Consider the following 23627-nt stretch of genomic DNA (forward strand, 5'->3'; position numbering starts at 1 on the left):
AACCTACATACATGTGTATCCATGTACAAGTGAACACACACACACACACACACACACACACAGAGAGAGAGAGAGAGAGAGAGAGAGAGAGAGAATAAACTATTTTGCTGTCCTATTCAGATGCCTGAGATAAGTCATGGGCAGGGTGCACTGCCGCTCCTGGTGGCTCTGAGGGTCCCTCAGGTTTTGCCTCTGCCTTTATAGCACTTCTGTTGCTTCTCATCCTCTCCATTCCCATTTCTGAGAAGGACATTTGGAGCATGGAATGTAGCTCAGTGGTAGAAGCTTGCCTAGCCTGTTCAAAGCTCTACATTCAATCGGCCAGTACTGCAGAAAGTGAACTTAGGGTACCTCATACTTGAGGGTGAACTGTTCCCAATGCCCTTATCATCTACCAAGACCCCGTGTTTAAATGATTTCACATTCACGGGTTCCATGGAGACTTGTCTTTTTGGAATCATGAATTACGGCAGAATTTTAAGTGGCTGTCTTTTAAAGGGATTGTTTAAATTACAAATGGGAAAATCTAGTTTCACTATCCTGATTCTGTTTGATCCTTGTTGATTTTAAGTTCAAACCAAAGATCTGACATGTAACTGTGAAAGTATTTGACATGAAGAATCAAACAGCTGATGTTTCCACTCAGTGGTGAGAAGGCATGGCTTCCCATGGCTCAGAAGCCATTGCATTTTGCAATGCAGTCAGATACACCATCACAGGTGGGCAGGTTCCCCCTTGCCTTCGCTAGGAAAGTACCTTTGAGGCCAGGTGATGGTTTACAGTGTTTCATATGTATATTCTGTGTGTAACTGGAAGAGAGGAGCTCAAAGCACCAAGCATAACGATAGTTCATAGCTGGAACTCAACTCTGCATTGCTCTCATGAGTACATAGCGTCCGTGTGTGGGAAACCTCAACTCTGCTCATTATGGCAGTTGGTACACATTGCCCACAACTTCAAAATAAAATGTTTGAAGCCGACGAAAATCTTAGCTACTTGGATCTTATCCTTATGCACTGTATAAAGCTACAAATTTGCACAATTAAAATAATAATTAATAAACCATCAAAATGAATGATTGTTGCTCAGATCCTTTCTCTGTATGGCTGTAATGAGTGACCGAAGCATCCTTCCTTTTGGAATGGATGAAGGTCGGCACCCGATTCCTGACCTCTGGTTTTATTCTCTAACCGTGTGCAGAATATGGACCATGGGCCCTATTCAAGAGCACTGTGCACATGACACCTGTATACCTCATCTCTACTGCTTCCTCTTCTGGGGACTCCCAACCCCCACACCCTCTGCAAGGCCTTCTTCTGCATTACTACTCCTGCATTACTCTCTCTCCCCAACCCCCAGCCTCTCTATATGATCCTAGTACACCCACTCCACACTGGGTTCCCTCCATTCCAGCACTTAGCAACACACATGGCTCTTTGTTACCCACTGAAGGAGAGTGTCACCAGGGACAGGACCCATGACTGGCTAATGCAATGGCATGAAGTGAGGCTCGCTCCAAAAGCACTTGGGGCAAGTGAGGGATGGAGGGAGAGAGCAGGGAGAGTCTTGATGGAGGGAACACAGCTAAAAACAAGGATGGCGCTCTGTTCTGGGGAGATGGTCTTCTTGTGTTAAGAAAGCACTTTTACAAGTGTACCTGCCCAGAAGAGGGATGTGGTCATTATGTCTGGAGGTCATGGACATGGGCTGTAAGGCTAACAGAGTTCTGTTCCAGTGCCAGTGTCGTTGGCAAGAGTTCGGACTCCCTTTTAGCTGTACACTATTTTGTGCTGTTTGTTTTCAGAATGAGCTAAGTCTGAAGTGAATGACGTCAGTGAGGATGTCACTTTATTGACACAGTGAGATCAAGAAAAGTCCACTTGTCACCGTATTCGGGAGGAAGCGTGAAGGGAAACTTTTGCTTGGCTCTGAAACACCTACTCATGCTGAGACCGTCTCCAGGAAGCAATCAATAGTCTCATTCATACTCACCACAGACTTCTCTACACTTTCCTTTTAAAAACAGAAATTGCAGAGATTTTTTTTTTTGGTCTGGAAATTCTGAATTTGTTATTTTAATGACCAAAACAACATGTGTTTATCAAGTTCTTACTGTGCTGTCTTCTTCTGGCTTCATTCTCTGACTTAAATTTGAAATAAACAAGGAATGTGCAATTATTCTAGATCAGACCTGCAAAGGATGCGCTGATGTGTGGTTCCCTCTGTTCTTATGAAATAACGGAATTCACACAGGGTCAAACAGAAGCACCAACCCTTCCTGACTGCACAATTGCCTTGCTGTTCTGCACATGGATATATTGCCAAGCATAAGCATGCTGAGTCATGTGTGTGTGTTTACATGACACATTCATGAAATCACAGAGAGGAATCTCAGGCTATTACTTGCTTTGCTGTTAGCTTGTATTCTGAGGTATATCTACACCAACACTTTAGATTCTAATGTTTTCATTATTACTATGAGAATATTACATTGTGGGAAAATATCTCAATATGGCTATCCAGTCTTTTGCTGGGGAATGCTGTGTTGCTTCTGTTTTCTCACTATCTCAGATGGCACTGTTAAAAATCTTCTAAGCATGACACTGTGTGTGTTTTGTGGTGCCATTTCTCCATATATGTCATGTTATTTTAAGTATTATTAATACAGTGTAGTGTAAGCAGAGATTGTTCATTTCCCATTTGCTCAGACCCAAAATAATTACACCAAAACTATATTAATTACAACACTGCTTGGCCAATAGCTTAGTCTTCCTATTTACTAACTCTTACATCTTAAATTAACCCATAATTCTTTTCTTATTATAAGGTGGTTTAGTACCTTTTATTAGTGAGGCATGCATTCTCATCTTGCTTCCTCTGTGTCTGGGTGATGACTCCAGACTGAGCCTTTCTTCTTCCCAGAATTCTCCTGTTCTGGTCACCCTATACTTCCAGCCTGGCTACTGGCCAATCAGCATTTTATTAAGCCAATATAAGTGACAAATCTTTACAGGGTACAAGACCATTGTCTCATGGTAGTGTAACAGCCTTTATGCTTAGATTACTGACTGTGGTCAGCCCTAGTAGTGAGCCTTTAAAGATCCATTCCTTCAATTTGCTCCTGTATAAGCATGTAAGGTCTTCACTCCTCGCTGAAGGCCAGGCATTTGGTGTCATTTCCCTCAGCTCTTCTTTAGCTAAGCATTTTAGTATCTTTTGCAGATCTGCTGAGGATAATTCTCTGTGCTTTGTTTGGGAATGCTTTAACTCTCTCTTTCTTGTGAATCATGTTTTACTGAGGACAGTGCTGATTGATTTTTATTTCCTTTCTTTCAGTGTGCTAGAGCTTGGTTCTGCCATTCTCTGGGTTTCATTGTTCTTAGTAAGAAGTCAACTGTCACTCATACCAGGAGTAACTTGCAGTCTGTCTGTCTGTCTGTCTGTCTGTCTGTCTGTCTGTCTGTGTGTTCATGTGTGCTTATGTGCTTGTGTATGTATGTGTGCTAAATACACATATAAAAACACATACAAATAAAGCACATTCTTTTGTCTTTGAAACCTCATTTGTTTTAATTTTGGCACCTGGGGGTATATTTCAGCATTATGCTTAAGTAGTTCCTACTTCTGTCTAAAACAAATCAATTATTCTCAAGCACAGGCAAATCTGCAAGTCTACTCTTAAACCTGTCCAATGAGTACTCATTTCCATTATTGTAGCATGTAGATGGAGGCTTTTCTCCATCTCATCCAGTCCCACTGTCCTGATTTCTCTCCACCCACCACGTACTCCTACTAGTTCCCACAGCTGCTTATGAAATAACCACTCTGAGGCTCATTATCAGTTATGATTGTTTGACCAATGTCTTAGTCTTCCTACTGGCTACCTCTAACAATAAATGAACCCATTTCTATAGTTTATATTTTATCATGAGGCTCATGGCTTGTTACCTCACATCTTGTTTCTTGAACAGCTACATGACATTCCCTTGACTCTGTCTACTCTCTCTATCTCTGTTCAGATTTCCTGCCTGGCTTTGCTCTGCTAAGCCATTGTCAAAGCAGCTTTATTTATCAATCAATAAAAGCAACACATATACAAAAGGTTACCCCACATCATCTTCCCTTTTCTGTTTAATTAAAAAGGAAGGCTTTAACTTTAACAAAGTAAATATATATATAAATATATATATCAGCTATCAATCAAGAACAAAGAGAACAAAAGTAATATTTAGTCCATTTATATTTGACAAAATTAAAAAATACCTTACCATTTATCCTATTATGTGAGTCTAAAGTTTCATACCTAAATATCATATACTAATATGAAGTTTTATATTTTACCTTTTATTATATTTTACTATATTATCTATTATCTGTGTGAGTCTAAAATTTCATATCTAAATATCATATCATAGCCTAAAGTTTCATATTTTGTTTATTATTATAACTAAAGGAAACTATAACTATCTGTTTTCAACTCCATCAAAGACTCCAGAAGGATATAATATTACCTAAGTAAATAGAAAGTACATTGCAAGCAACTTCCAGTATTCTATCTTGCACTGGCAAAGTTTGTCAGTTGCTTTCTTTTGTGTTCTGTAAAATGTTTGACAATTTCTTCTATGAAGCAGGAACCCTCAAGGATCATCCCATCTTATCTTGGCAAGTTTAACACTCATTCTCCTGTGGGTCCTATATGTTCAGTTTATCACTGAGGAATCCAGGCAAGAGCAGTTTCTTGCCCAAATGGCTAGCCTTGTCACATTAAAGGCAAACTCCATAACAAGTTTCTTCAATGCCCATCATCCTCTCTGAAGTAATTTTGTCATGTTGTCTGTCTGTATGTATGTCTCTACCTCTGCTTAAAATATTTTGCATATTGATGCAATTTTAGAATATTTTATTATTTTGAACTATACATTTCTACCCCTGCTTAGATACAAACACACACACACAGACACACACACACACACATACATTGTTGACATTTCATGGTCATTGTTCTCATTGTTGTACATCTATTTAAAGATTATTTACTTTTATAATGTGAAGCCTTGGTCCCTAAGCAATATTGGTATTAAGAATTATAAGTCAATATTCACCCATGTTTGTCATAGTCAGGCTAGTCAGGTTTTCTAGATTCACAGACATACATTCCACATATATATGTAACCTTCAAAACCTTCAAAGAACTGTAGAATATGGCATTTAAATAACTCAGGATCCTGTTGATGTGAGACATGATTGCTCCTGACAGCACCAACTATTCTTGAGAGAATGTTGGACACCAGAGACACTCCACTTGGAGCTTATTTTTTTTTTTTGGCAAAACTGGCCTTTGGGCAAAGAACTGCCCTTGTCTTGACTGCTGACAGTTTACATGCTGTACAAACTGGACAAGCAGACTACAAGCAAAAGCAATTGTTGAACCTTGCTAAGACAGGGTAGAACAGTCTTTCAAATTTTCCTGCTTCTGAAAATGGTCTGTCAGATACTGTAGGCCTTATCCAAAGTTGGTTGTCCCAATGTTGCAAATGAGACTTTGGGTGATTGTCCAGGTAGCCAGCTGTCTCTGTCATTTCTTACACCTTTTGGAAGTCACTTGCTGGCATTTCCTGATTACTCAGGCAATATTATTTTCCTTCTCAGGTCTCTGATGGGGTTGAAGACTAGATAACTATAGTTACTTTCCTCTCATAACTTAGTTAAGCCATTTTAAGTACAAGACTTAGATTCTTCAAGATAGAACAGCTATTGATATAATTTCTGTTGTTTGCTAATTACTTTAGACTGGACATTTGAAATGTGTTTCCTGCTTGATGGTGGTTTTAGTTCTATTTTTCTGTGTGTTTTTTGTCTTTTCTTTCTCCTGAACAATACTAGATATGTGCTTTTATTATATATAGTTTGCATTAGGTTAGAACCCTTTTAATTATACAAAAGGGAGAGTATTGTTGGAATTTATTCAGCCAATAGCCTTTTGTGGGTACTGGACTTATGGCCATGGTCTTATGTCTGCAGATGTGATTGCTTTTAAGAGAAAAGAGAGGGCTACCATGTTCTTGGCTGTTTTCAGAGTTCTGTTCACAGCTCCCAGAACCCACAGAGCAGAGGACTGTGGCAGCTGTGAGTTTTCCCAAAATAAATATTTGTTATCTTTTATTCTGGGCTCTCATGGACATCCTTAATTAAGCCTACAGTAACACACAAACTCCATACATCATGGTCCTCTTTCACATGCATGTTGCAGTTCTCCATCCTTACGCATTTTAACTTTTCATAGTAGAGCACAGTTCTCACAATTACATTTAACTGTCTCTCTGAAAATATGACTTCTAGTAGTGTCTGTGTGCACCATGACACTCTGTTTGGTAACAGATATTTTCATTTTCTGTATGTTCTTGTAACATGAGGGGCCTGCTTGTTGGGGTTTCTGTCCCTCCCAGTACCCCAACAGCCGGCAAGCAACAAAGAAAATCACACACAAGACTCCATAAGGTTATAAACTGATTGGCCCATTACGTCAGGCTTCTTATTAACTCTTATAACTTATATTAACCCATTATGTTCTAATTCCATTGTATGGAAATTTTGTGTCGCTGAATAGTAGATACAAAGTAATATTTGAGTCCTGGAAGAGTCAGGAGACTGAATTAATCTGGCTTCTTCCTGGCTTGGGTCTTAGACTCACTGCAGATTTATTATTATTTTTATTTAAAAATTATAGTTTGGTGAAAACACCAATGCTGTTCTCTTCAGAAGAAAATCAGTAGATAGGTAGTGTCTACCAATGTCCAGTTAAAGATCAAGAAAGTCTGAAGGGTCCCTTTCCTCCAGCCTAAGAGGCCAGAGCTGTGTCTTTTGAAATGGAAACACCTGAACTCCAACTGTAGCCTAAAACATTAGGGGAATGCTAAAATACTTTTAAAACCGTGTAATGATTGCATACCTTAAAGGGATTGTGACGGGTAATGTTACTAACTTGTCAGAATCTGGAGTTGCCCAGGAGATGGGCCTCTGAACATGCCTGTGGGTGTCTTGATTGCATTAACTGAAGTGTGTGTGTGTGTGTGTGTGTGTGTGTGTGTGTGTGTGTGTGTGTGTGTATGTTGGGGGGAGCTGCTCACTTTGGGTGGTACAACTCCCACGCTGGGACCTGAACTGTGTGGATGGAGAAAAGAGTGCTGAGCAGCAATGGCATTCACCCCTCTCTGTTTCCTGACTGTGTTCCGTGTGAGCTGCTGCATCAAGCTCTTGATGTCTCGACATGGCCCCCATGATGAGCTGTACCCTTGAATGGTGGAAGAATATACCCTTACTTTCTTAGGCTGTTTTGTCAGAGTGTTCCCAGGAAGTGAAGATGGGGCTTGCTGCAGTCACAGCACATGCCTGTTCAGTACATGAACAGTCCCTTTTCCTTGCGATTTGCTTTGGTTGGCACCCTGGCACTCCTTTCTATGAAGTTTCATGAAGGACTTGAGAGATCATTGTGAATTCCAATCGCTCCACTCCGTAAAGCCTTTACCTGGCCAGGTTAGTCCTGACTCTGACTCTGAATGTGGGGTCAGACGCCTTCTTCTTGAGTGTGGAAATGGCATGCTGTTGGTTATGGAAGTTCTGCAGCGCATCTGAGTTGCTAAGTTGCTAGGTCATGGGAGACCTCTCTCTTTGCTTTATAGCCCTGTTACTTGCTATCTGGATTAATGGAGAGAGTGTTCTCCAGCTTGGATCTTTCATGCTGGGAACATCTCCCCACCCCACCCAAATCTCACACAACTTCATGTAGTTCTCTTGCCTTAGCCCTAGTTCACAGCTAGCAAACTCCAAAAAGCTTGGGGGGTCTCTCTCTCTCTCTCTCTCTCTCTCTCTCTCTCTCTCTCTCTGTGTGTGTGTGTGTGTGTCTGTTTGTCTGTCTGTCTCTGTCTCTCTCTCTCTCGATCTGACTTGCCACCTGCTCTCTACTTGTGAGTATAGTAATGTTGGGAGGGTCCTGGACCTGCTGCAGGAATACCTCCCGCATGACCTCTGAGCGTTTGACACCCTGACCCACTGGGAAGGAACTGGCAGGTGCTGCCTTGCTGTCGGGCTAATGATGGCCTTAAACTTCTTGTTCACTTTCACCAGCTACTGCTTTAGGTGTGGCTGCCTGTGCTAGTCTCTCTCTGCTGTATCCACAGAGGACCTTCCTCTTCTTCCTCTTGGGGCCCTAGCTCACCTTTGCTTGTCTTTCATAGGAATGCTTCTCACTTCTGGAATTTGTCTTACATACTGGCACTCTGGCTCTTCCTTGATGGATTTAGAAATACTACGATATTAAGATTTTTCTGGATTGGTAGCATTCCCCTGTTCATTTTTATCTCTTACCTGGATGAGGAGGGTGTGTCGTGACATTGAATTTGGTCAGTTTGTACTTTAATTTTGTCTTATTTAATTTTATATTATGTGCATTGGTGTTTTGTTCACATTCATGGCTGTGTGAGGGTGTCAGAGCCCCTGGGATTCTAGTTACAGACAGTTGTGAGCTGCCATGTGGGTGCTAAAATTGAACCCAGGTCCTCTATAAGAACATCCAGCTCTCTTAACTGCTGAGCTAGTTCTCCAGCCCTATACTTTAAATTTACTATTGAGCAGTGCTTTTTAAAAATTAATACATGCAATTCTTTTTCAAAATATTTATTTCAATTTCTTGTGTGTGTGTGCACTTGCGTGCGCATGAGCACGCATGTGCACACGTGCATACACCATGAGCATGAACATCTGTGTGTGCCTCTCCATATTGTTTACATGTGGTTATGTGTACATGAGTGCAGGTACCTTCAGAGCCCAGAATAGAATGTCACATCCCTTGGAACTAGAGTTACAGTTGTGAGCTAGTGATCATAGGTACTGGGCTCTGAAATCTGGCTTTTGCAAGAGCATTACCCCGTATTGAGTGAGCACCTCTGCCCCACACAGAGAATTCTTTATGTAACACGGATATCAAACTTGTCTCAATTCCTCATATTGCAAATATGCTCTTCAAATCTGCAGCTTCTGTTTTTACTCTTTCTGCGTTTACTCTTTCTGCTTTGTCTTTTGACAGAGATGTTTTATTTTGACAGAACCTCATTCATGCACTTTCCCTTTGAAAACTATGCTGTATGTTTTTAGTCCCATGCTCGACAGACCTGGCCTCTGCCACCAGCCATACTTTCCATTGCCCTGGGCCTGTCTGAGCTCTCTGCCCTCCCTCCGATCTGTTGCCCTCCCCCAGCACCACCATTCCTATTGCACTCCTCTACGAAGTTCTGGGTCCTAGTGAGCCAGTCTCAGTTCGTTTTTCAGAAGTTCTCTTGGGTGTCTTCACTCTTTGTTCTCCCAGATAGACTTTTGAATCCATTTGTCAAGTTCTATTAAAACTTTCAGCTTTTGACAAGAAAACCATTGGATTTATAGATTAATTTTAGAGGAGCTGACATTTTTATTATTAGATCTATGGCATGGCCTTTCTCTCCATGTGTTTAGTTTTTATAAGCTTTTCACTACAGTATTATAATACTATCCACATGCAGTCATACATTAATTGTGGGATTTAATCTTAGATGCTTTGTATTACTTATAGTTTGGGTCCTAACTGTTTCCCAAAGGCATAGGGATTAAAGTCTTCATCACTGTTGGGTGTAGTTGGGTTTTTCTTTAGGCTGCCAGATCACAAATAATGACACAGAGATTTATTAATTATAAAAGCTCAGCCTTAGCGTAGACTTGCCCCACTAGCGCTTATAACTTAAATTAACACATTTATTTTTATCTACATTCTGTCTCATGGTTCCTTACCTCATCTCCCCATACTGCCCATGCTGCTTCCTCCACGTCTGGCTGGCGACTCTACCTTTTTCTTCCCAGAGTTCTCTCTGCCCAGAAGTCCCACCTATACCTCCTGCCTAGCTATTGGCTGTTCCACTTTTTATTACAGCAATCACAACAATACATTTTTGTACTGTGTACAAATATCCCACAACAGTTGGGAGATGGTAGAACCTGAGAGGTGAGACACAGAGGGAATAATTTAGGTTATTAGTGGCATGCCAACAAAGAGGATTTAAAAAAAGCTCTTTCGCTCTCCTTCTTTCTCTTCCCCCATGCCCCCTCTCTCCGTGTGTGTGTGTGTGTGTGTGTGTGTGTGTGTGTGTGTGTATGTGTGTCTGTGTTAACACAAAACATGCATGCCATGGAATGTGCATGGAGGTCCAAGGACAACCTTAGATGTTGGCTCTTATCCACCTTGAGAAAAGGTCTCTTGTTGGTTGCTCTGTTTGCCAAGTCATTATTTGTCTTTTGTAACTGATTTGATTCACCGAGCATGGTGTCCTTGGGGGTCATCCACATTGTAGCATGTGACAGGATTGTCTTCCTTTTATGAGTGAATGATCTTCCATTGCATGGACGTCTTGCTTCTCTGGTGCCCCCTCTTGGCTACTATGAGAATTGCTGCTATGATTGTGATACATACATCCCACTTCTCAATCCTGATTTCAATTTGTCCTACTCAGAAGTAGGGCTACTTAGTGGTATGGTAAGTCTTCTGTTAGTTTGTCAGGAGCCTCCACACTGTTTTCCACAGTGGCAGCGCCATTTCACACTCAGACCAGAAGTTCCCAAATCTTCTGGTTTCTGTAAGTCTTTGCCCACACTTACGCAGTGTGTGTGTGTGTGTGTGTGTGTGTGTGTGTGTGTTTGTACACATTAACCGCTTGATGGATATAAGGCATTGTCCATTATGATTTTTATTTACACCTTGTATGCAGCTTTTTAATACCCTTTATCTTTGTACCCTGCAGCAATTATTTATATTAGGTGTTGCGCATATATTATATTTGATGGAATAGAAAAGAGTAAAAATTGAAGCAAACACGACTTTTCAATGGGAGGACTGACTTCGAGGTCAGGCCTACTGTGTTCTGAACCCTTACCTATTAAACCTTTCCAATATTATCTGTGTGTCCTTCTTCAGAGATCACCCCCTCTGGGTTGGTGCACGCAGTTGGTGTTTTCTTTCTCATTAAAGGCTTCTCGGGGTGTACATGCAGCTGCTCTGATGGACATGCTGCCATCCTATGTCCGTGTATGCAAGGAGAGTGAACTCAACAGGCATGGTTTCTATGGCTCCGTGTTTTGAGTATTCAGTGATTATCCTGTTCTGTTGATCCTGATGGAGACAGACACAGGTGGATGAATGGGCTTGGAGGGTCATTAGGATTTCTTTGATTCTTAGAGAAACACCAAGTCTTGTCAAATGACTCACAGGCCAGAAGCAAGCAACACTTGGCAGGAAAACTGCGTTGCTTTCTTGAACCCTTGGACAAAAAGCCTTCAATTGGGACAACTGTCAGAGCTAGAGACGAGTGGACTTCCCAGTGTCATCATTGGGGAAAACGGAGAGCCAGCAGGGAAATGGGAGTCTCGCTAATCAGCACAAAAACACCCCTCCTTCTGTTCAGACAACTGTGTTGTCTTTCAAGACACTGTGAGGAAACCCCCTTTTTAAAGTGCAAGTAAATCTAGAATGTCAAATGGCAGGGGAGGACGGCTCTGACACCACAGCACTGAGAAATAACCAAATGTCTGGTGGAAAAATCTGTGCTACCAATCAGACTCCTCCAAAGTGCAAGGCTTTGAGCAGCTACTGTGTGTTTGGCTCATGCATCAGTGTGCCAGACTGGGTCTGGGCGGGTTGGTTCACCCCTGCTTTTAACTGAGAGTCTTGCACAGCTCAGCTACTGCCCCTGTCCCAGCCTGTACTGCAGTCGCTGCAGAGGGATTCCTCACATGGTGGAGAAGGGCAAAACTGAGGCCACTGCTTCAGTCAGGCCTCCACAGAACTCAAAGTCACACTGCATTTGGCCTGTCCCCGGCTCTGCTGATCACTCAGCAGGTAGCTTTCTGTCCTAAGCCCTCTAAGCATCCCCCTTCTCTGAGAACCACTGGTGCCAGTGTGGCACAGACGTGAACTGTGCCAGCCGTGCTGTGGCCATGCCCAGCTTCTGTGTTTTCCTTCCTCCCCTCTGCCCACCTCACCTTTGGATCTCAGCCCTCCCTCATTCCCTTCGACTCATGTGCACCTGCAGCTCCTTTCCCCATGTCACCTTGGACCCACGAACCCTTCAGGAAAGTTCTGAAGACCTTGAGGTGTCACTGTCTTTTCCTCTAAATTTGTGGTTACATCCACCATTGGGCCATCGAAGTTCTGGATTGGTAGCACAATGTCTTTAATGCCCCAGAGTCTCCAGAGTGACCCGTCTCACCACAGCTTGGGCCTTGTTCTTCATTCCTAGCCACCTAGCTCTGAGTGTATGTGGGACATAGAATAAGTTCTGAGACAGGCATCCAGGGTCCCCCAGATCTGCCACTGCCTGCTCTGATGCAGACTTTCCTACTGAATCCCACAGCACAGAGATGCAGAGGCCTCTGCTTTGGATGTGTGACTCTTCCTCTTCTTCCTCCTCCTCCTCCTTATGTTCTCTTCTTCAGAAACTATCATACACACACACCCTCACCTTTGAGACTGCCTCTTGTCTCAAGCCACCATGTCCCCCGAACTCATAATATCACAGGATGTCATATCACTTGTCACTTGGCTTAAAATGACTATGTCTTTTCTGTGACATTTCTACCAGCTTCTGAGTTTCTTGGGGGCAGAAGCCATCAATGTTAGGACAGAATAAATTTTCCAAATCAGAATTCAGCCCCTAGACTCCCAGCCCGTGGGTCTCTGATGGATGATAGTTTAGATGACCTGGGCATAGAGGGTGAGATCTATTTCATAAACAGACAGAAGGAAGCACTGGTTTTCATTTGTATAAAGTGTCTACATATTAGAGCTAATTGAGAGGTTTATTCTTGTAATTGTTACTGTCACAGAAGGTTTTCCAGCTTCATTACCAGTTTTTAAGGGATACAGCTTGAACTAATACCATATTTCTCTACATCGTTTAAACTAATGTTCCATGTAGCAATATTTTTCCCACTGGGATGGCCTGCGTGGATTCCCTCTGACCTAAGCTGATGGAAGCTTTATCTCCTTGACTCCGATGAGACACTGAAACCTTCCATGCTCACATGTGGAGCCCTTCCTCAGCACAGCGAGGACACCACAGACAGCGCCACAAGCCAAGGCTTCTACTACGGAAATTACTATGGTGCTTCTAGCATCATAAAGGGGAGAGTGCCTGTGTCCGTTTCCATGAAGAGGATGCATCTGTGGGCTGGGACACCAGGTTCACAGCTGGAATGTCACCGCCTAAGAGTCCTCTCAAGTCACCGCCCCCAAGAGGTTCAGAGTCAGCTCAGTCCTGGAGACTGAGGAGGTTTAGAGAGGCTGAAGGTCCTGCTCAGGGGACTTTCGAGAGAACACAGATCCAAGTTACAGTCCATCATGGCAGGGAACCCCAGCTACAGGGACTTGAGTGAACTGGTCCCCTTACAGCCACAGTCAAGACCAGGAAACAAAGAATAAGTATTTAATGTTAGTTCTCCATTTGCCAGCTCTATTTCATACAGTCTAGGCTATTCAGCCTGGAGGATTGCTTCACCCATAGCTAAGGTGATCTTCCAATATCTATTAACATAATCAAGACAATCTTCTGAAGATGTTCTGAGAGGTTAATCTCAATCTAAACAATTTCTTACAGTTACCTCCAGGAGCCATGTGCTGCTGGCACCTGGTTCTCTGTCACTCTGGACTGGGGGAAGGAGACTGTAGGACATGGGCTCTGGATGTAATTTTTGGTCTCATGGCTTCCTGTCTGTGATGGAATTGCAGACACAAAGCTGAAAGAGAAGATGTGGCCTTCCTAGGACCTACACTGTGCTCCATGGCGTCTGAGAGCCATGTAGAATTGGCAAATGCTTCATCTCACACCTTTGAAGCCGGGTGCTGCTTCTCTTAGTTAAGTGTAAACGTAATTGACAGAAAGTTCCGTCATAAAATATGGAGAGAGACTTCAAATTTAGGCTCCCAGGACCAGTGATCAGTTGAAGGGAGGCCACGGAACCAGAAAGAATCTGATTCATGAAAGACAGGACTCCAAAGAGGAACCTTCAAACTGTTCACTCCCCTGCTCTGCCAGGCTCACCCCCACCATGTCAGGTCTGCTCTTCGGGCTGATGCATTTCAGCACCATCCTATAAACACACAGGCAAGCAGAACTTAGCGGCTCTATCCATTTGTCTGTCTGTCATCCGTCTCCCCACTCCCTCAACACTTCTATAACCCAGGGACTTAGTTAGATAGCCTGTCCACAGGATACCACCTTCTGTGGGTGATTGACACTCAGGGCAGGTTTTGGGTCTGCCTTTTCCTCTGGATCTTGGGAAGAGCCCGGAGCAGGCACCCTGTGAATGAGTGACGAGTGTATGTCTTAGTGTGTTTCCTCTAGTTGTGGTAAAATACTCTGACAAAATCAGCTTAGGAGCAGATAGCCTCTTATAGCTCATCACAATTGGGAAGTCAGGATGAAAATAACTGGTAACAGTCAGTCACGTCACGTCTCCACTAGAAGCAGAGAGCAATGAATTAGTCTATGCATCCTCACACATTCAGATTCTCCTTCCTAAGGAATGGAACTGCCTGAACTTGGTGGGGGCTTCCCATCTCAATAAGTGTCTTCAAAATCATCTCCTATTTACATGCCCACAGGCCAGCCTGATCTAAGCACCTAGCTAGTTGGTACCAGACTTTGCACAGAGGACCTGGGATGGGAGCTCAAAAACTAATCACTGCCCGCACTCTTGCTTATTGCTGTTTGGATGGGGTGGGAGCCCCTGGAGGACTGAGAGTGGATGGGTGGTATGCTGTGATCAAATGGCTCTCCCTGCTGTGCTGAGAAGGGTCTGCTGTGAGCTACCCGGGGTACAGCCCTAGCTTTATCAGACACTAGTTATGCAAATGCAGGCTGATGTGATGTAATTAGCCTGGGTCTGTTTCCTCAGTCTGTAAGGATGATGTTTACTATAAGTAGCTCATGTCTACTCAGAGAGAGGAGGGGGAGAGAGAGAGAACAATGGGATGGATGCATTTTTATGGCTTGATCAGTGCCGCATACATGTACTTCTCGGTACACGTTTCTGGGTGTGTTCTTGTGCATTAGCCTCTAGGCCTGTTGAGGTTTAAGGAGTCCCATTTGAGGTTTCCATGCCTTACTTAGCTCACCATGTGGATAGCTTAGCAGTGCTCAGCTTCCCTCATTCCACTAGTCTCTTAGATTCCACGCTCAATAGGGTAACTCCATTTTGCTCTACAGGGGTACACACATAGGTAATTCTGATCTCCCGTCTTGTTTGCAGCTCACACCTATCCATAAGGAGTCTTGAGAATCCCCTGAACCCAGCCTTCTCGCTTCCCAGCTCCAGCCTGGCCTCAGTTGTCACCATCTCTCTCCTGACAAGTATAGCAGGCATTTGGCTGATGGTCTTTCTCTTGCTCAATCCCAACCTTTCAATCCAGTTAGGATGTAGGGATCTTATGAAGACTTAGTGAAGTCACTCTGATCCCTCTCTCACACTTCTCTAAGTTGTTCCATCTAAGCCAGCTTCCTGCAGTTGCCCACCACACCCCACCACAATTTTGCTTTTGTTCTTTCCAGACCCATTTCTACTCTATCCTTTCCTGGCTTACCACACCTGGCTCTCCAGGACCAGCAGACACACATCTTCCCTAGGACCATGGGGCTTAGTGTGCCTACCAGAAAACCCCATGGGCTGTAACATGAAGGCTTCCAAGCATAAAGCTTGGAATATCAGATCTGCTCCTGTGTACTGAATAAGGTGGGGGTGGGGTGGGGCGCAATGGTGGCACCCAGAGGAAATCTGAGCATGCAAACCAGGAGGTATGGCAGGTACCAACTCTCCAACCCACTTCATATGGCATTCATCCTCCGCTGGACTCCACGTGCAGCCACAGGCTGTACTCTTCTTGCACATGAATTTTTCCCAGCATCCATGGGAACTGTACATGTTATCTCCAGGGGATGCTGTTAGAAGTTTCTGGTTCTTGGAAAATAGAGCCTGACGAGAGGCTTCCAGGTCACTGGGGTAAAGGGTGTTAGTCGTCTGACCCTTTTGGCAGTTCTCTCTAGAAAGGCTTGTAAAACAGTAGCACTACCCACTCAGCTCTCTCTGTGCATTTGTTACGGTGCCACTTTTAGCTCCTACTTCTACCACTTCCAAAACACGGTGGGGGTGCCATCCCCCAACCCATGCCAGAAACCCAGCCGAAGGGCTGCCAAACAAGGACTCTGGATATAAAAATGGCAAACTCAGTGAACCATCTGTGCATCATAAGTAGTGGAGTCAGACATTTCATTCTAATGATGCGCTGTCCAGCACACACACACACACACACACACACACACACACACACACACGCACGCACGCACAAGCTCATGTGCACATACACAACCCAGAACAGAGAGCTGTTTACACTAAGACTCTCAGCTTCTTGGAATGTTCATGCGTCTGGAGAGGGGACAGGAGAACTGAAGCTTCCAAATGCCTTTGAGTTTTCTCAACAATGAAAATCCACACCACCCTCACCAAATGTCTACCAGGCTCCTGGAACTGGTAATGATGAGATTTTCACCATTAAACAGAATCATTCTAAGCTCCCAGCAGGCACCAGGCCCTGGCTGCGTACCACAATGATCGAGATGTGTCCTGCAGGAGCATGGAGTTGGTGTAAGAAGCAGACAATTGGACCGATGGCAACAAAGTAAGATCAGCACTAGCAGAGACACAGAAGGTCCCGGAGGACCCAGTCCAAGACTCTTCCAGGAGATCAGGGGTTTCACTAATCTGCCTTTGGCTGTGGGAGCTGAGATTTTGGGGGCTGCTGAGTTCTAGAAGTAACAAAGTCTATGTTCAGGAAGAAAGGTCTTAGCACATGTTAAAGGCTTAGAGGCACATGTGGGAAAGGAGTCTGGGTTAAAAGAAAGTTTCCAAGAAGCAGTGAAAATTATCAAGAAGGTCTACTTGTGAGGGGATGCTGTGGTGATTTGAAAGAAAATGGCTCCTAAAGCGAGTGGCACTATTAGGAGGTGTGGCTTTGTTGGAGTTGGTGTGGCTTTGTTAGAGGAAGTGTGTTCCTGTGGAGGTGGACTTTGAGGTCTAATCTATGCTCAAGTCACACCCAGTGTCTCAGACCACTTCCTGTTACCTGTGAGTCAAGATGCAAGAACTCTCAGCTCCTTCTCTAGTAACATATCTGCCTGCATGCTGCCTTGCTTCCTGCCATGACAACAACAGACTAAACCTCTGAACTTTAGCTGAGCCACCACAATGAAATGTTTTTCTTTATAAGAGTCATGGTGCTTCTTCACAGCAGCAGAAACCCTAACTAAGACAGACATAACCAGAGACTGCTTGTTCATTTCCAAAATTTGGGACTAATTTTTTTTTTTGCTTTGGAAAAGAGGTTCTGCTTTTGTTTCCACAAAAGATGAGAACCTGTGGATTCCTTCCAGTCTAATGTGGTTTGATGGAATAAGAGCCCCCCTGCAAAGGTCTCCATGAACTATAAAAATACTTCACCCAACAAATAGCAGGAAACAGTTTGGAAAAAACAATACCCAAATTTCCAAAATGACTGTTTATAAATGTTTGTTTTCATTTAAAGGAGGATATGATATAGAATGAATACTTTGCATTGGTATGGACTTTGATCTATTGATACAAATTTAAGGTCGATTTGCTACACTGTGTATATGCATTTCTGCTTTTGTTTAAGGCATTGTGTTTGTGCAGTTCACACAGCCTCATAGTAATGCACAGATTAATAGAAATGAGTTAATTTAATATGTCAGAGTTAGTTAATAAGAATTCTGAGCTAGTAGGCCGAAGAGTGTTGTAATTGACATATTTTCTGTGTGATTATTTGGGTCTGGGTGGGCCAGAGAATGAACGAACAGTCTCCATTTACAAACAAATGCTTAATTGGATAACACCAAAGGTATCAGTATGCATGAACAGAACATGAAGGAGGGGGGAGAACTGAGTGGAGCCAGGGAAGCCCTGTGCCTTATGGTGCTATCATGGTGAGGCCTGAGAGTCCTACAGAGTCCAGGCAAGGGGCTGAGCTTTGCTGTGCCAATGTTGACCAGTCAGGCTTGCCCAATGCCTCTGTATTTAGCAAAGGCCATTCTAAAAATGTTGGTGGTGAGGACATCCGCCCTCAGTGCTTTCAACACTAGGAATAAGACATTCTCTCCTCCCCCAACAGCCTGCCCCCTGCTTGCAAGACTTTTTATGCCAAATTCTGAAGCTTGGAAATGGTCCTGCAGGCTATGACAAGCTATACAAGGCCCGTGAGTGTCAAACAGACATGCATCCTGATTGGAGGGAGGCTGAGAGTCAGGTTCTTAAGGAAAGAAGAAAGCAATGAGGCAGGGTAGGAGGCTGATGTATCACCAAGTCGGTGGGCATAGGGGACAGGCATAAGAATTAACAGTCCCTGGTGACTAAACCTTGCCTCATGTCAAGCCCTTCAACCATTGAGGCGTTTAGTTCTATCCAATGGCTCCCACAGTGTGTGATATTGAGGACCAGAGAGACTTAGTAACATTCCTGAAATCTCATAGATGCTAAAGACACAATTGAAGGGGACGTAGGAGCTGGTTTTTCTGAATCAGCACCCGGGACAGCTCTCAGAACCAGGGCCCTAGTAGGCCCAGCACCTCTATCCTCAGTAGGAAAGGGAGCCCCAGGACACCTGCATTTCCTCAGCCAACACAGCACGGGGAATGGCTGACAACTACTGATGAGCTTGACAGCATTAACAGCAGAAATATTCAAATGCAATTAAAACCTGCAAATATAATAATCAAATGTAAATGAGCGGCAGCCAACCATCCCTGCTGCACAGACAATTAACACATATGGTAATTTCACAGGAGGCCTGGCTCGCTCCGCTTCGTTGCCCCTGACAAATTGCTGATTCTCACCCCCTCACCCCCCCCTTTTTGCTGTTGACAATTTTCTGTCAGTGCTTTCCACTCGTTCTGTGGGACTTTCTTACGGCCAGGATGTGTTCAGTTACATTTCAAAGCAGCCCCAGGCAGCATAGGCTGCCAGACCAGTGGGGAGGGACCAAGAACACAGTGTCACCTTCTCTCTTGCTGAAAAGGGCCTTGCTCACAATCCATGTGGATCAATATTGTAGAGAGATCGCAGGAGACACTTCCACAGATCATCGTGTGTGTGTGTGTGTGTGTGTGTGTGTGTGTGTGTGTGTGTGTATGAGTGTGTGCATATTTGTGAGTTCATGTGTGTGTGAAGATATTGTCTTAGGGTTTCCATTGCTGTGAAGGGACACCATGATCACAGCAACTCTTATAAAGGAAAAATATTTAATTGGGATGGTTTACATTTTCAGAAGTTTAGCCCATTATCATCATTTTACATTTTGCATATGTTCTGGGGATGGTGTGACGTGGTGACATACAGGCAGGCATGGTGCTGGAGATGGAGCTGAGAGTCCTTACATCTTGACCCACAAGTAACAGGAAGTGGCCTGAACTAGGCATAACTTAAGCATAGGAGACCTCAAAATCTGCCCCTACAGTGAACCCTTCCTCCAACAAGGCCACACCTACTTCAACAAGACCACACCTCCTAATAGTAGCACTTCCTATGAACTTAGAGGGGCCAATTACATTCAAATTTCCACAGAGGTCAACCTTAGGTGTCATTCTTGTAAGAGCCAAATGTTTCTTGAGACAGTCTCTCAGTAGCCTGGAGCTCACTAACCGCTGGCCAGCAAGCCCCAGGGATCCACATGTCACCATTTCCCTGCAGGGCCACCACACTTGGCATTTTTACATATGGTCTTGGGTTTGAACTTGGGTCCTCATGCTTGCACAGTGAGCCCTTTAGTGATTGAGCTGTCTCTCCAGCCCTGGACCATCTTCCTCTAGGATGAACAGAAAACAGGAAGTCACTGTGTGCCAGGCCTTAGGCAAATAGGACTGTGGTCTTATCTGATGAGTTGAAGCAGTAAAAATGCTTCAGACAGCAATAACAGAGTCTCCAGAGACAAATGGAGAAAGAAAGAAGCCTCGGCTAAGAATTGGTTCTACAGAAGAACAGACAGGAAGCTGAGGAATTGAGAATTACATTCAACAGACCGCAGTCTCGGGGTGAGCCCAGAGATGGACATTAATGACGGGGGATCGACCTTGCAATCACAGGGGAAGTAAAGAGAACTCACCCGATACAGACCACAGGCGAGATGAGCAGAAACAGAAACACTTGTGTGCCAAACTATTGGGGGTGGATCCTCAAGGGTGGTTACTTCCCCCAAAATTTGAAGGACACCTAAGTATGCAGCTAACGGAGCTCGGAAAATCCTACTTGGGATTACCCCTATGACTTCCCTTCCACCCCCTGTCTCTGTCAGAAACCTGAAAAATAAAGATGAAGGAAAAACTGTCTTGAAATCAGGCAGAAATGACACACTCTCTCTATGTGTATTTGTTACTTTTCTTGTAGCTATGCCAAAATGCCTGGCAAAGCAAATTAAAGGTTTCTCTTGATTCCTGGTTTGAAGGTGACAGTCCGTCATGGTGGAGAGATGGCATCACAGTGGCAGGAGCGCGAAGCGGCTGGTCCCGTTGCACCCGCAGTCTGAGAGCAGAAAGAGACACACACTCCTGCTCAGTTTTCTTCTCTTTATTCAGCCTTGGGTTCCAGTAGCAGGGTGCTGCCTCCCAGATTCAGGGCGGGTCTTACCTCCTCAGTTAACTTAGTCTAGAACTGTTTCCTAGGTGATTTTAGAATCTGCCGTGTTGACAATATTAGCCGTCGCCATAGGAATGCTAGTTAGAATGTTGGGAGATTTCCCACCCAAAAGCAAGGGGATAGAGTGAGGAGATGACGTCTCACTTGGAAATGCTGAAGAGAACCGTCATCTAAGAGGTCAGTTGGGTGACACTGTCCTTTAGGAACGAAGGGGAGATGAAGACACTGCTGTAGGAAAGCAGGAGTTTGTTATTAATAGCCTTCCTTAGAGAGGAAAAGAGAAAGGGTTTAGATAGAGGCACATACAACAGGCTGTCCCTTCTCCCAGAGTCTCACAAATAATATCTGGTGTTGGAACAAAAATCATAACATCACGCAATGTTAGAGGCAATGGTGTTTGACGCGGGGAAGGTGACTAGAGACCCGCGAGAAGTTCAGGCTTTGCCTCTCCTTGGAAGTGGTTAAACTGTGATGGCAGGGGACTGTGGTGCCAGTGTGTGCTGGGCTATGCAGGCAAGCCACCAGGAAACTGTGGGGGGGGGGGATAATCTTACACGAGTCACAGATCCAGGCAGAGCATTAGAACTGTTCAAGTAGGGGCTGGAGAGGTGGCTCAGTGGTTAGGAGCACTGGCTGCTGCTCTTCCAGAGGTCCTGAGTTCAATTCCCAGCAACCACATGGTGGCTCACAACCATCAGTAATGATATCTGATGCCCTCCTCTGGCGTGCGGACATACATGCAGGCAGAACACAGTATACATGATAAATAAATAAATCTTAAAAAAAAAAGAGAACTGTTCAAGTAGATCAAAATAGGCAAAAGAGAAGGCTCACATCCCAGCCTCTGAGACTCCCAGATCCAAGGACTTCTTTCTGTCCCCCCCTCCCGGCTCAGACCAGACTCTGTCTCCGTAGACTCTGTCTCCGTCCCTCTCTGGCAGCACCAGCCCCATGCTGCCTCGGAACTCCATGTGTGATGCTGGAGCCTTAAACTTCGTCATCCCTTCTTTCCTCTGCTTTACACTCCACTGCTGCCTGGCTCTCTCTTTAACTCTGAAGAATGGACGGGTTATGTAGATTCTTTTAATTGTCTTTTATTTAAAATGTCATGTCCTTGGGCTCACAGGTCTTCTCAGGCACATTGTCCCGGTGCCCCAGGTGTCCACCCTATCCGTCCACCTCTATCACCAAGCTGTTCCATCCTAAACCACAGAATGTCAGCCAAGTGTACATACAGCCAAGGTTGAATTGCAGTCCTCAGCTGAGCAGTCTGCCAAGAAGCAGGTGTCCATAGCGCTGGAGAGAACCAGACAGCTGGGTCAACCCCCCACCCCCACCCCAATATAGTTATCCTCAGAGTCAGGAGTCCACAGGTAGCCTGGCTCAAAGACTGGAATGGTGGCTGCCTCAGCTGATATTTGGTCCTTCCGGTCTGAGTGAGGGGTGTTCCCTGAACTGCTAAGAGTAGATGGACAAGTTTTAATACACAAGGCAGCAAAATGCTTACAATGGTAAGAGTTGCGTTTCTAAGATCTAAGTTGCTGGTGTCACTGTGTTGACTGAAGCTTTTTCAGGTGCTGTCCCAAAGGTCTTGGGATTTTGCACAAATCCTTAGGTCTTTAAGGCTCTGTATGGTTTAGTACAGCCCTTTATGCCGCCTTAGCTGCTCACTCCGCATACCCTGTCCAGTTTCCTCCACATCCCCAGCAATATTCGAGCTGTCAGTCTCATCCGTTGGGGCCCTTCCAGAAATGTCAGAAAAATCTCTTCTCTTCCAAAACACAGGTCCTTTGCTAGAATCTGGGAAAAGGTATGAAATTCTCACCTTAGAAGTACGCTCCCGGGAAGTGAGAGGGCTTGGCTACCCACTTCTCCCGAGAGCAGAAGGCTGTCCCCGGGAAAGCGCCATTCTTGTTTCTTCCAGCCTGCTGTACAGGGACTTAGGCAAAAATGGTTCTGAGGAAAACTTTCATGCCAACAATGACAAGGATCTTGGAGCTAGTGAGAACTGAGGGTTCCCAGGAGACCCTGAACCTTTGTCTCAAGTCACATGAGCGAGACACGGATGTTCCTAAATTCCTTGGAGAGACAGCAGGCTTGCTTGCATTTGCTGCCCTTGTGCTGACTTCACAGTGGCAGGTGCCGCTGCAGCTTCCACTGTCTGACCCCAACTGGACTGAATCCATTCTTTCCCTTCCGACATTCTTTGGCCAAAAAGACCTACTTTTACATAACTGGAATAGGTTGTAAATTTTTCATCTTCTTTATTTTCTATTTAATATATTCCCTTGTGCTTGCCTGACTAAGCAGTAGAGCACTAGCTTTACTGGTAGCATATATCTCCATGACAGGGAAGGAGGGACATACACTGAATCTGCCATGAACTGATAGGACCAGAAAGGTTCAACATTTGCTGTTACCCAAAAATGAACATAGCATGCATGTGCAGAAACTCATTCCTCTTATTGATTTGCTTCTTTGAGTTACTTTTCTAGATGTTTCTTTCCTGCGGGAAAGGGATATGTGTGCGAGCATTCTCAGTATCTTGATGTATAAGTGCACTCCCCTAATGAACAAATGCATTGAATCATGTCAACGCCTTCTTAAGTACCTAGCGATAACAGCAGCAGCATCAACAGCGTTTGGAAGCAATTTCTTATGTTTGGGTTTTGACAGAATATCTTCGGAGCAGGCTCACAGACTCTCCCTGGAGAAATTACGTTTTTGAGACAGTGCAGTTTATGGAACATGGCTGATACATCAGGCGTATAATATGGGGTTAAAATACCTTCAGAGTCATATGACAGTCTCTAAGGGTGGCTGGGGCGGGTTAGGTCTGCCTTCAAAGAAAGTCTTGA

General features: G+C 44.3%; 1 protein-coding gene across 2 annotated transcripts in view; it reads left to right on the forward strand.

The window, feature by feature from the left end:
* Positions 1 to 23627, forward strand: part of Stk32b (serine/threonine kinase 32B) — a 246586-nt gene that overhangs the window by 115102 nt on the left and 107857 nt on the right. The gene's annotated exons all lie outside the window — the stretch shown is intronic.

Source organism: Myodes glareolus, chromosome 8 (genome assembly GCF_982192425.1).
Source record: "Myodes glareolus chromosome 8, mMyoGla1.1, whole genome shotgun sequence".
Lineage (NCBI taxonomy): Eukaryota > Metazoa > Chordata > Mammalia > Rodentia > Cricetidae > Myodes > Myodes glareolus.